A 12,274-nucleotide genomic window follows, 5' to 3' on the forward strand; every position below is an offset into this window, starting at 1 on the left:
TTCCTATATCTAGGACTTCGGATATTTGTAGAGATTAGATATATATTCTTTTGGATAGTTTGGTCTTATAGGCTGACTGAGATGCTCCAGTCACAGAAAACCCATTCATCTAATGATGATGATGATGATGATGATGATGATGATGTTTACCTTTTGTTCTCAGAGAAGACCATAACATCAGGGAGGAGATGCTATGACAAGCATATTAATTGGATTTGAGGGGTTGCTATGGTAAGTTACCAACCTCCCTTTCTCCTCCAGAACCATCTGAATCCAGACTAGATATAAATCAGGATGACTGGAGATGACCCTGGATGTCATTCATCTAAGATGAGGAAAGAAGGAAAAGAAAAAGAAAAAGAAAAGAAACAGAGTCAGTATGCCTTCAGAAATCCTTGATGCAGGGGTGGCTAGGTGGCGCAGTGGATAGAGCACGGGCTCTAGAGTCAGGAGTACCTGGGTTCAAATCCGGTCTCAGACACTTAATAATTACCTAGCTGTGTGGCCTTGGGCAAGCCACTTAACCCCATTTGCCTTGCAAAAACTAAAAGAGAAAGAAATCCTTTATGCCTAGATGGGAGATAAGGTGGACCTCTCTGCCACTTGATAGTTCTCAGCAGTCTACCTTGCTCAAAATCTTCCAGGGAAGACAACAGAATTATCTGTTCTAGCATTTTGTACACACATATAATTCTAGTTCCATTTCTCTGATTTATTAATCATTCCAACTTTAAAGTAAATTAGATTGTCATCATCATATGGTACAAACTAAGACATCATGATTGCCATCAGCTTCTGAATTTTCATGTGTTGGATTAGTAGCAGTTAAGGGATAATGTATAGTTCATCAGAAAGGGCAAATCTGAGTATGTTCTAAGGACTGGGCTCTTGGGCTCTTGTTGGCCAGTCCTTTTGTCATTCTTTTTTAGAGTTGTTCCAGAATTGTCTTTATTTGAAATTCTATCTATTATAGATAATAATGTTATCTATACATTGAAGTAGAAGGAAACAGAGATCATGTCTTTGTCGCCACACTACTCTGAAAAATATTACAGGGGAAGAAACTGAGGTCAAGAGAAGTATTCAAAAGTCACACAGCTAGTTATTGTCAGAGCTGAGACTAGAAAATAGGTCCCTGACTTACTGTTTATTTATTTCTGGTAAATTTAACTACTGTGAGTTGTGTTTGATGGTGGAATTGAGAACTGATCAAACCATTCTGGAGAGCAACTTGGAACTATGTCCAAAGTTCTATAAAATTGGATATACCCTTTGATCCAGCAATACCTAAAGAGATTCTTGTTTTGTTTTTTAGGTTTTGCAAGGCAAATGGGGTTAAGTGGCTTGCCCAAGGCCACACAGCTAGGTAATTATTAAGTGTCTGAGACCGGATTTGAACCCAGGTACTCCCGACTCCAAGGCCACTGCTTTATCCACTACACCACCTAGCCACCCCTAAAGACATTCTTAAAAAGGGAAAAGGACTTTTGTACAAAAATATTTATAGCAGCTTTTTTTTAGTGGTGGCTAAGAATGGAAAATTGAGGGACTGACCACCAACTGAGGAATGGATGAATGAATTGTAGTATTCTGAGTATGATGGAGTATTATTGTGCTAAAAGAAATGATAAGCAAGATGATTTCAGAAAAAACTGGAGAGACTTACATGAACTGATGAAAAGTAAAGTAAGAAAAACCAGTAGAACACTGTACACAGTAGCAGCCATATAGTACAATGAAGAAAAGACTTAACTATTTTCAGCAATACAAGACAATCCTAAAGGACTCATGATGAAACCTACAATCTGCCTCCAAAGAAAGAACTGAAATTTTCTGAATGCAAATTGAAACATGCAGTTTTTCACTTTCTTTCAGTCCTTTTTTTATCTGAGACTTCTTGCACAAAATTTCTGATATGGAAATGTTTACATGATTGCACAAGTATAACCTATCAGAGAGGGAGGAGGGAAAAGAGGAAGGGAGGGATAGAATTTGGAACTCAAAACTTGAAAGTGTTAAAATTTGTTTTAACATGTAATTTGTGAAAAAAGTAAAATATTATATTAAAAAAGTTATTTCTGGGTTCATTAGCTCAACTGGCCAGAGCATTGTTCTGCTGAAGACAAATCCACAGGTTCAATTTCTTTATATCCTTGTTGTAATCACATGGAACTATCATCACCAGTGGTTACTGGCAGGTGATTAGAGGTGTAGTTTGTGACCATAAAATGATACCTCTAATCACCTGCCAGCTATCTTACAAATGGGTATCACTGGTGATAAGGAAACAAGAATGAGAGAGAATGAATGACTCTAAGCAGATCCATCACTCTCACTGGAAAAGTAAGTCAAGGACAGCACATTTACTTAGGGTTATAGTTAATGACCCTTATGACTGGAAAAAGATATGCCTAAGCATTTATCATGAGGATAATTTGTAAATTTGATGGCCTTTACTCACAGGAATTTTAATGTGCCCCATTTTGTGTTCTAATGTTATAAGCAGTCTTGAAAAATTTGGAAAGTGCTATATAAATTCTCATTATTATTATTTATTCAACCAATAATAAACATTTATTAATACCAGAAAGATAAGATGCATTGATTAACTCAAAAATTTTATTATAATTTTCTATAAAAATTTTCATACTATTTCTTTTCTTTTTGTCTTGTGGATTTAAAAAATATACACATTGTATCAGTTGATGCAGCTTGGTCTTTCAGGATCTTCTTAAATTCCTGTTTTCGAGTATAAACACCTACTATATTCAAGACATTATTTTAGTTTTTCAGTCTTACATTTGGATCAGAAATTGATGAGAATCAAGCCTTATTCTTTCCCCAAATACTCAAATGAAAAGTTTCTCATCAGTACTTATTGTAAAGGAATTCTTATCACTTTGTTGTTGTGGTTGTTGTTCCTTTGTTCTTTGTTTTGAAGAGGACCATGACATCAAAGAGGTGATGCCATGACATGCAGAAGAATTGGATTTAAGTGAGAAAGTGCAGCTTCACTTTCTCTTCCATAGCCATCTGGGCCAGATGGCTCCAGATGCAGTGAGAGATTTTTATCTACTGAGAGGCAAAAAGGCATATCAACCAACCAACATTTATTAATGACTACTATGAGACAAACACTGGATAGCAAGCAGAATCCTTGACTTAGAGTTGTCAGAAAGACCTGAATTTGAATTCTACTTCTGACATCTACTATCTGAATGATCATAGGCAAGTCACTTAGTCCCTGTTTACCCCAGTTTTCTTTTCTGTAAAATGGAGATAATAATAACACTCACTTTCCCAGGGTTGTTATGACTACTCAATTAGATAATAATTGCAAAAAATTGATTAGCATAGCACCTGTTACATAGTAACCACTGTGTAAATATCATCATCATTAATGTTTGTGATGGTGCTTTCCAAATCTTAAAAGAACTAGATTATTATCAGTTCTTATTTACATGCTTTGGAGAATCAGTTTTCACCTCCTTCATACATCAACTCTTTGTGTAAATTGTTTAGTACATTCTTCTGTTTGTTCCTGAAGTCTCTTTTTGACTGTGTTGAACCATAAAGTATTATATCAATGCTGCTTATTTTTATAATATTGTTTATTATTGAGAAACAACAGAGAAAATATAATTCAATCACTTTTGTTATTTATTATGATGACTGGGGAAGTGAAAGAAATAAACATTTATTGAGTACCAGGCTCTATGCTAAGTGCTTTCCAAATATTATCTCATGTGATCCTTGGGAGAAAGTTGTGACTGTTATTCTCATCTTACAGCTGAAGAAATTAAGACAGCTAGAATTTTAATAACTGACCAGGGTTATACAGCTTTTAGTTATCTGTTAGGTTGGATTTAAACTTTATTCTTCCTGTTTCCAGGCCCAATGCTACAGATATCTACTAGCATGTCAGAGTATCTTTCTTAAATGTCACCTCTTCCTAAAGCCATCTCCTAGAATGTGCCTCTCCTTCCTCTGAAATCTTTGTGTACCACATCTTGCTTCTACTCTCCTTATAACACATATCACCATAAGATCTGACATCATTGGATTCAAATCCTACCTTTGCCTTTCCCTACCTCTGTGACTTTGGCTAAGTCACTTATCAAGTATGTGTCTTAATTTGATAATATGGAGAGATTGGGCTTGATAATAGTGTCTAGAATGTAGATGATGCCAATGAATAGATGACACAGTGAATAGTGCCAGGCTTTGAGTCAGAAAGACTCATCTTTGTGAGTTTAAATCTCATCTCACACACTTACTAGACTCTGAGCAAGACTCTTTTTTTTAGTTTTTTTTTTTTTTTTTTGCAAGGCAAATGGGGTTAAGTGGTTTGCCCAAGGCCACACAGCTAGGTAATTATTAAGAGTCTGAGGCCGGACTTGAACTCAGGTACTCCTGACTCCAGGGCTAGTGCTCTATCCACTGCACCACCTAGCTACCCCTGAGCAAGGCTCTTAATTCTGGTTTCCTCAGTATCCTCTTCTTTCAAATGAGCTGGAGAAGGAAATGGGAAGTAATTCCAGTATCTTTGCCAAGAAAACATCAAAGCTGGGAAGAGTCAGATACAACTGAAACATGATTCAACCACCACAATAAAGACCTTTTCCATCTCTAAATCTATGATCCTGTAGGCTTCATTGCTAGATGGTAAGGGACACTTTTATTTTTCTTTGTGTCAGTCATAGCACTCATATTAGTCCTTCAAACTTAATAGTGGTTAGTCTCAATGTTTGTCAAATTGGGTTAAGAAATTAATGAAAGTCCTAGAGAGGAGGATGACCACCCCTGGACAGAGTAATGAGACAGTTCATAGAATCATAAATTTAGGGTTGCACAGGACTGTATCCAATCCAACCTCTTCAATTTATAAATAAGAAAACTGAGGCATGTGAAGCAATATGCCCAAGTCCTGTTTCCTGGGCAAGGATTTTTACCTGGGTCCTCCAACTCCAAATGCAACACTCTTTCCTCATTCTACTTCCTTTACCACATACAGGGTGGGTAGAAGCCCTTTTTGGGCCAATACCTCCTCTCTATTTCTCTAGAAGAGGAGGGAGGCTCCCTCCATTGGGTCCTTTTTTGAAGTTATGAGGAATAGCAAACCATGGGTACTCATGAGTAGAAAGAACAAAACACTTTTGAAGTTTTGGGTGAGACTGTGCCCCAAATACAAAGCTAATAGAACAATGAAATTTCCAGGCACCATGGTGACCTGGCACCTGGGACTTGCTGAGTCTTGCAGTAGCAGGATTAAAGAATCCAGAGAAACATTCTGAGGATGAAAGATACCAGACCTGAATTCCAAAGTCAGATGGACAAGGTTTGTTGGCACATCTTTTTACAGTGGTCTGAGACTTTGTGGACAAAATCAGAAAGAATTTTGATTGTGTCCATTTCATTTTTTCCTTCCTTTTCTACCAAGCATGCATTTTCTCCTTTGAATTGAAGAAAATTCCATTATCATTTGCCTGTTAGCAAATACATCTTCCCTAAACATATAGAATTGACTAGGCTTGCTTCTGAATTGGAATTTCATTCCCTTCTCTCTCCCTTCTCTCCTGCCTCACTGCTATAATGCAGTTGGGATTTCTTCCATAGATTTCTTAAAGAAATACCTCCCAAAGCTGTTTTATCTTAGTCTTGTATAAAAGATAACAATCTATAGTAATTCTTTGCTATGTGGACGGCTCTATTTTCCCATAAAACACACTTGCAAATAAGTCTGTGGAACTTTCAACACAATGCCTGAGGCATCACACATGATAAATCCTTCCCCAGTCCCAGCTTTCTGTAACCTTCTCTATTTCTCACAATGACACTCACTTTCTCTCATTCATCTTTTATTACAATCCAATATTGCGTTTGAATATAATTAGTTTGTGTGCAGCATTCCCTTGCCTTCTCTTTTATTCTCTCTCTCTCTCTCTCTCTCTCTCTCTCTCTCTCTCTCTCTCTCTCTCTCTCTCACACACACACACACACACACACACACACACACACAGACTCTCATACACACACACAGACTCTCTCTCTCTCTCTCTCTCTCTCTCTCTCACACACACACACAACAGACTCTCTCACACACACAGACACATTCTCTCTCTCTCTCTCATCCTTTCTCCAATGGACAAACTAGTATTCCCATGCACATTTCATCTGGAAATTGACTTTGGTGTTATGGGTTCCAATATATTTACACAACAGGTACAGAAAGGTATTGGAAAAAAAAGAAGAAATATTTTTAACATCGTAAACCTCTAGCAAAAATATGTGTGTAATAGAATCTGGTACTGTGGTATTACACACATTACAACTGTCACTGTGACTTACAGCCTTAGTTTAGCTGAAAGAAAATCTATAACCCTCGAATGCAACAATGTCTGAGTCACAGTTCAGAGTAATAAATGCTTTTCACAGAATACTGTAATCCATATTTCCAAAGCTGATGCAACAAAGGCATTGCTACTAGAAATCTTTCAATTTCATGGGCGGAGGCTCCAATGTGGAGAGAGAGACAGAAAAAGAGGAAAAAGAATGCTTAGGAAAAATGATACACTTCAGTGCCATGATGAAACGCCCATGAGTTCTAAAACCTTTGCCATCTGGCTAACGAATTCAGTCTCCACTTACCCTTCAATTATATGTTGACAAAAGGCCATGTTATAATAGATAGATAGCAATGGATGAAAGTTGCCAAAAGGCCAAATAGAAGTTGGATGTAAGGAAAAAACTTCTTCCCAATTAAGAAGAATTTCAAATTGGAATGGGTTGACCTTGGAGATAATGTGTTCTTCCCCTTACTGGACATCTTTAATAAAAGATGAATGACCATTTGCTGGCAATTCTTTGGAAAGAATTTTTGATATAGGTTGGATGAGATGACATCTAAGACCCTTCTAACTCTGAAGTTCTGTGCTTCATATGTTAAGTTGATTTTAGTTCATGTTTCATGAGAGACACTGTTCTTCTCTAAGTGTGGTATTTAAGGTCAGGAAGTGGTGTTTTTAGGTTAGAATATATATGATTAAGAAAAGGAATTCTGGATCCATATCCATATATTTAGCTGATTTATTTTACTCTTTACAGTGGTTGGCTCTTGTGCCCAGGGGTTAAAAGAAACCAGCTGGTAATTAAAAGAAAACAGGGAGGACAAGGACTGAAAGAAATCTGAAATTTGCTTTCTTTTCTTTCTATTCCCTTTCTATTAGGGTTATGGCTAAAATCTGAACCTGTGATTTCATTGATATAAAAGAAACTCAACCAATGCAGGATGACATCTTGCTACTACTTACAGTGGTATTGGGGTAGCTAAGTGGTGTGGAGGATAGAGGTCTGGTCTTGGAATATCAGTAAGACTCATCTTCATGAGTTCAAATCTGGCCCCAGAAAAAATCTGTAGGATCCTGAGAATGTCACTTCACCTGGTTTGCCTCAGTTTTCTCATCTCTAAGATGAGCTGTTGAAGGAAATGGAAAACCATTCCAGTATCTTTGCCAAGAAAACTCCAAATGGTGTCACAAAGTTGTCTAGAGCTTGAAGAAGTTGAAGAACTTCTCCAGGGTCACATAGCCAATATTTGTCAGAAGAGGGACTTGAACCCCAGTTTTAGGGACAGCTATGTAGCACAATGTGAAAGTACCACATCTGGACTCAGGAAGACTTGACTCAGACACTTGTTAGACTGTGACCCTAGGCAAGTCACTTCACCCTGTTTGCCTAAAAAATTAGTATACTAGTAATATCTAGCTCACACAGATATAATGAAGATGAAGTAAAAGCATTTGCAAACCTTAAAGCACTATATTAATGCTGGCCATTATTATTGAGGACAACTCTATCCATATAAGATATTGCCTCTAACACATTAAATTCATATATGTATCCATAAGCACAATATATAAATATGTATAATATATATAAAATATATAATAGAATACATAAACATATATCCATACAAATGTCATTCAATTTGATAAACATTTACTGAATGAGTACTTTAAGCAAGATGCTAGTTTAGGCACCATGGATACAAAGAGAAAAGATGACACAATCAAGGATTCATAAATTTAGAGCTGGAGGGGACCACAGAATCAATTGGTCAGTCAACCAGTCAATAAGCACTTATTAGAGGCTTAGTATGTACCAGGCATTGGAGATACAAGGAAAAGTAACTTTTTAGTTCACCCTTAAATTTTGCAAATATGGAAACGAAGAGAGAAATGAAGGAGAAACCCAAGCAGGGTTCTCTAGGAAAATCTGAGGTCAAAGAGATTCCTCTCAGTTGGTAGTGGGGGTACTGAGCCATAAAGAAGGAGGATTTGAAGGGAGTATATGATAGGCACACAAGCTGAGACATGGTGGTAGAGGGGACACTTAGATAACTAGTGAAAGTAGAAGACATGAGGATGAAATAACAGAAATAGCTAATAATGTACTCAAGCAGGAATATAAGGTTAGCTAGGTGGCACAGTGGCTAGAATGCCAGGATTGGAGTTAGGAAGACATCTTCCTGAGTTCAAATCTGGCTCAGACACTAAACTAGCTGGGTGTATTACTTCTATCTACCTCAGTTTCCTCACTGTAAAATGAATTGGAAAATGGGAAAAAAATCAAACCATTCCACTATCTTTGCCAAGAAAATCTGAAATAGGATTACAAAAAGTTAGACATGACTGAACCAAAATAACAGGAGTGTAGAATACATGAAGAGGCAGAGCAAAATTAGAATAGAAAGATAGGTTGAAACTCAGTGCTTTAGAATTTTTAATATCTAACTAAGAAGTTTACTTTTTTTTCCCATGAGGGTTAGATATTCCTAAACTTTCTTGGTTCATGGAGTCCTTGGTATCTCATAATTTTCATCTATGCCAAAATAAATATTTCTCAATTTTATTCATAAGGTAGTTAGCTCCAAACAATATTTATGTTTTAACAGCTTAGTAACTACTTGAAAATAAATGCAAATAAACTGAAAAAAAACCCTAATCATTTCATTTCATTTTTAAGTAGTTACACTTAATAATGGGATACGTACATCTGTGGGCCAGTGTCCAGGTTCTCACATCCTGGAATCAGATTGGACACCTCCACCCTAATTTCCTGTTCCACACTGATTTCCATGTAGGGTTCTTGCTTTTCATCACTCTAATAGTCCAATTTCACAAATATGATCTTGCAAACTAGAAGGTTTGAGAAGTTACTGGCATAGCTGAAAGTACAAACAAAAGCAAAAACATATCTCAAACATTCACTAACATCATTGAAAAGAATGTAATGTCATCTAATGCTGAACCGATGACCTCAATCTAGTGGTTATTTTTTAAAATTTGTTTTGTTTTGTTTTTTGGAGGCAATCAAGGTTAAGTGACCTGCCCAGAGTCACACAGTAAGAGTCTGAGGGTGGATTTGAACTCAGGTCCTCCTGACTCCAAAGCTGGTGCTCTCAAGCAAGTAGTTCAGATATTGCCCACCAGATAGATTTCCCTCAAAATTTATAATATTGTTGGCATTCCCATATATTCTTTGAAGTATTCTGTGTATTTTGAGAATTGCTGCAATGGATGATGGGGAGTCTTAGAAATTTTTTGAGTAGGGAAGTAGTAGAGTCCATACCATGCTTTAGAAGATATTTTGATATGATATTATACTTAAAGAAGCCTAGAGAATCAACTAAAAAACAAGTCAAAACAATGAATAACTTTAATAAAGTTGCTAGTTATAAAATAAATACACAAATCATTAGCATTTCTATATATTGTCAAATAAAACAAAGGAAAACAAAAAAAAACTGGCAGGAAGAGATAGAAAGAGAAATTCCATTTAAAATAAAACACAGGAGTTGCATAAACATAATGGCAAGACATTTTTCACACAAATGAAAAACAATGGAGAAAAATTAATTACTCATGGGTGGGCCAAGCTAATGTAATAAGAATGACAATAGTACCTAAATTAATTTATTTATTGAGTTCCATACCAATCAAATTACCAAAGAATTATTTTACAGAGCTAGAAAAAATATAACAAAATTCATCTGGAAGAACAAAAGGTAAATAATATCAAGGGAATTAATGAAAAAAAGTGAAGAAAAGAGGCTTAGCAGAAAGAGATCACAAACTATTTTATAAAGCTGCAATAATCAAAACAATCTGGTACAGGATAAGAAATAAAAAAGTTGAGAATTGGAATAGATTAGGCACACAATATACAGAAATAAATAATCACAGTAAGCTAATGTCTGAAAAATACAAAGATTCAAGTTTTGGGGACTGAATTCACTCTTCTACAAAAACTGTTGTGAAAACTGGTAAGCAGTGTAGTGGAGAGTAAGTATAGCTAAACATTTCACATCATATTCCAAGTTGAAGATGGGTACATGATTTAAACATGTAGAAGAACTATCTTGGATGGCCATATTGTAGAATTTCAATGTTTAGACCACTAAGGATGGTTAATGATTTTCCCCTATCCTTTGTTTTTGTATAAATATGCTGCCTGTGTCTCCTCAGTTCCTTGTGACCATTTTAGATGGTCTCCACCTATAGGTTTTTATTGATAACTTTCAGAAAATAAACTTTCAGGTCTAATCTATGTTTTTCTGTTATGTTATTTTAACCCTATGTTTTTAAGGATCTTATAATTTTAGGGTTCACATTGCCACTAAACCCCAAACCCCATATAGGATACAACTGAAATGACTCAACAGCAATAACAGATGTTTTAATTGATGAATTGAATTTAGCATTCTTTTATGACCTTGGAAGATGAATAGTTAAACAGACTTCCTGTTTCTAGGCAGAATGTTGGTGAACTCTAGGTGCTGAATGTATCATGTACTTTTGGACATTATCAGTTGTATAGATTTATTTTTCTAAACAATACTTATTTTATTTTAAGATTGGGGGGAAGTAAGGGAGAAGAGTCACTGGAATGTAAAATAAAGCAAACATTTTTTAAAATCAAGAAATTCAGATCATGTAACAGTTTTAAAGTCTCCCAGCCTCCCAGATAGTTGGTTCACTGATCTGCTATCATACTTGCTTTAATGCAACTTAAAAAAAAATTGGATTTGCATAAATTAGTTTTATTGCCTCCTTTACTTAGTCATTATTCCTATTACTGCTTCATTAAATAGCTGATTCATAATCATTGGTTCATGAGGAATGAAGTGGAAATTTTTTTTCTTCCTTAGTATGAGAACTTCAGAGATCAGCATTATGGCAAATCCAATGAAGCAGCTATAAACTTATTTCGGGGTGGGTTCTGTTGTTGGATTATTTATTGGTTATGGGAATATTTTCTTTACTGGCTGGATTTCCCCACCAATTTCTTTGCTACCACAGGGGCCTTCTGGATCTGGAGTGTAGTATACAGATTATTTTAGTTCATAAAAGGGACCAGAGATGATGTGATAGACCCACATTATTAAGAATAATATAATAGTTGGCATTTATATAGTTTGCCTTAATATTTGCAAAGTACTTTGCATCTTTCATTTGATCCTTCCATTAGCTCCTGTGATCTAGATGTGACTCTAAGACCCATTTTACAGATGCAGAGACTTGAACTCAGATGCCAATGAAGATGATGATGAGATGGAGGAGGCAGAAGAGGAGGACCACCACTTGTATAGTTTTGTTTTAGGTTTTTTGGAAGGTAATTGGGGTTGACTTGCTCAGGGTCATACTTGTATAGTTTTTCGAAGGTTTACATAGCTCTTTCATCAAAACAATCTTGTGAGAGATTTAATGAAATTATTATTATATACAGTTGAGTAAACAAACTCAAGAGAGTCTATGTGATATAATGTAATTTTGTTGTTTAGTTGTTACTTTTTCATTTGGGTCTGATTCTTCTTTATATAAAATATATTACTTTTAATAATGGTTATACATCACACTAAAATAATTTTTATACTAGATTTCAGCCCCAGAAGGCCAGCAGTAGAGAACCTCTGTCCACAGTAATTAAATGCTCCTTTGGGGGTTTTCTTAGCAAAGTTTCTGGAGTAGTTTGCCACTTCCTTCTCCAGCTCATTTTGCAGATGAGGAAACTGAGGCAAACAGGGTTAGGTGACTTCCCTAGTGTCATACAGTTTAGCTACTAAGTATCTGAGGCTGGATTTGAACTGAAGATGAGTCTTCCTGATTCTGAGCCAGTCACTCTATCCACTGTTCCATCTAATTGTCCGTGTAATATAATGATATTGTTGCAACTGATTTTATTAGAGATACTTGAGAAGGCTTGAATGAACTGA

General features: G+C 35.9%; 1 long non-coding RNA gene across 2 annotated transcripts in view; it reads right to left on the bottom strand.

Moving 5' to 3' along the window:
- The window catches only part of LOC141522168 (uncharacterized), a 34,676-nt gene that overhangs the window by 15,051 nt on the left and 7,351 nt on the right, over window positions 1-12,274 (bottom strand). For both annotated transcript variants that reach the window (XR_012478141.1, XR_012478140.1), the window contains exon 2: window positions 9,053-9,226. This is a non-coding gene — a long non-coding RNA (uncharacterized LOC141522168). The remainder of the gene's footprint in view (window positions 1-9,052; window positions 9,227-12,274) is intronic.

Source organism: Macrotis lagotis, chromosome 4 (genome assembly GCF_037893015.1).
Source record: "Macrotis lagotis isolate mMagLag1 chromosome 4, bilby.v1.9.chrom.fasta, whole genome shotgun sequence".
Classification (NCBI taxonomy): Eukaryota; Metazoa; Chordata; class Mammalia; order Peramelemorphia; family Peramelidae; genus Macrotis; species Macrotis lagotis.